Source organism: Drosophila tropicalis, unplaced genomic scaffold, assembly GCF_018151085.1.
Source record: "Drosophila tropicalis isolate 14030-0801.00 unplaced genomic scaffold, ASM1815108v1 contig_1002, whole genome shotgun sequence".
NCBI classification, from domain to species: Eukaryota; Metazoa; Arthropoda; class Insecta; order Diptera; family Drosophilidae; genus Drosophila; species Drosophila tropicalis.
The window spans coordinates 2,828,710-2,831,005 of NW_027172360.1; positions in this window are offsets into that span (position 1 = coordinate 2,828,710).

The following is a 2,296-nucleotide window of genomic DNA, read 5'->3' on the forward strand; positions in this document are numbered from 1 at the left end:
GAGTATTTTCTGCCCCCGTTTTGCAGTGGTTTTGAGTAGCAGAAAAAGCATCATTGTCAAAAATGTCTACTGGTTGTCAAATACAAGTTTGTCACAGAAATCGATAACAACTTAAAACTAACCCAAAAGCAACTGTGGGTGTGGCAAAAATGTCGCGTGCCAAATTTTAAATCTCCCAGCTTTTTCTCCAATATTTGGTTAATATTGCAGTTATTGCGACATTGATATAAAATAAATCATTGCTGAAATAAACTTTAATAATTTTTGCAAAGATGTGAAATTTATCGATCGCTAAATGTGGGTGTTCAATGAAAGACGTTAGTATTTCTTAAATTAATTAAATGTTTATTTATTTATATATAAATAGGCACTAGCACATAAACCAGTGATTCAAGGTTGTCGCGACCAACACATAAATTAGGTAGAGATGGGGGCCAAAGACACAGCCATGCACACCCGATGTAACTACAATTGGTATCTTATCTTACTAAGAATAATGCATTTCTCGCTAACCGTAACAGCTTAATTAACTAGGTCTTTATTGTTACTGCTGACCATATCAGATCTACTTATGACTGATGAGCCATCGATATCTATAATCGGGTTACATACTTTTTTTGACATACATTTCCATTTGTTCTATATTAAATACAATTGTCTTAGTGTTATATTATTTTATATAATCTAAACACCAACATACTCCCGGCCGTTAAACACCTGTTCAACGTTATCCAACGTTGACTGCAAAATTGCTGGGGGCTGGGTTTTCTGCAGAAGGAGTCGGTATAGGATTGACGATCCTCACGGCTGTTTGCTCTGGACCATTATGCCTTGGGGGTTGAGAGCATCTCCTTATTCCGTATACCATCACGAGAACCAATGGTATTGTAAGCGCTACGTAGGAGACGATAACATGGTGTGTCGGCTGGCTGGGGTCTTCTGGTAATTTCCAGTTTAGCTAAGTTTCCAGTTTTCCTTGAATGTTGCTTAGTTCGTCGTAGATTAGCTGCATCTTCGTAAATTGTGTTGTTGTTGGCGCTGCTTTTGTTGGGCCAATGGTGAAGTTGCCAAATCGGACATATGACAATTTCATTGTGTCTGACGTAGCTATACGGGGACCTGTTATTCAGATCGCAGTACTCCTTGCTGTACACGTCGGGTATAGGGTTAACAATCCAGTTTTCTTGACAGTGACATCTTGACAAAAATCCACTGATTTTTGTGATACATGTCGTATTACACGAAAGACCTGTTTGTGTGTTGTATCTGACAGCTGGAACTCACAGTTCCTAATAGCCGTAAGCGTCGTTTGTTTATCAAAAAAATATATTGCTTGCTGTTGAGCTGATGGCATTGTTCCAAATCTGCTCTTGAGAGCCCAATGTATTGATTCTGCTCTTTGTTGGCAGCAATAATGGGAATTTTAATGTTCATGATTACAATTCCATGAGTTCCAATTGCTGAAATGGGTATCAGGTTATACAGTTGCACTGCCTGCGTAGCCACTAATGGAAACGTGACTTTAAATATCAAATGGTTGTTTGCGATTGTGCTTTGTGCCTTCATTAAGCCGTATAATTGTGTAAGGAAGCTCTGGCTGGGGTACAATTCTCAGTCCCAGAGTCCAGTCTACAGAACATTTATTTGATCTGGAGACCTTGACGAGTATTAGGATAAAGGACCGAGACCACCTGAAGGGGGGATGGGGAAGGGAAAGAAGTAGAAGGAGAGTCCAAGAGGAGTAGCAACGACTGATCTCGTCTGCCAAGCGAAGCCCGCTTGGCCGAGATCCGTTGCCTCTTGAACTGGGAAAAGGGAAGAGGGAAAGGAAATGTTAGTGGGGTTACTAGACGGGGATGGTGAAGAGGAACTGCAACGTTTGATCTCGTCTGCCAAGCGAAGCCCGCTCGGCCGAGATCCGTTGCCTCCTCACCTTGAGTGACTGAGCCTAGGGACCAGCGACTGACTTCGACTGCAGGAGAATAACTCATCCTGCCGAAGTCCGCTGATCCTTTGGTTCAATCAAATAATTAGGTGGACAAGGAAAAGGGAAGGGAAAGGGTATACGAAAGTACAGTGCCGAATGAAGAAATAATGCCGGGTTAGATTAAGTAATCATGTTGTAATATTTATTAATAATTAATTAATCCTAAACATTTTGAAAATCTGGGTCCCTACCGCACTCAAGTGGAAATAAGGGGGGGACTTTGGTCACGGGCTCACCTGTTATTCCTGAAGGATCTCTCTCTATTCTTAGTTTTTTCCCCTTGGTGGCACTTGTTGGTTTTCTCACTGT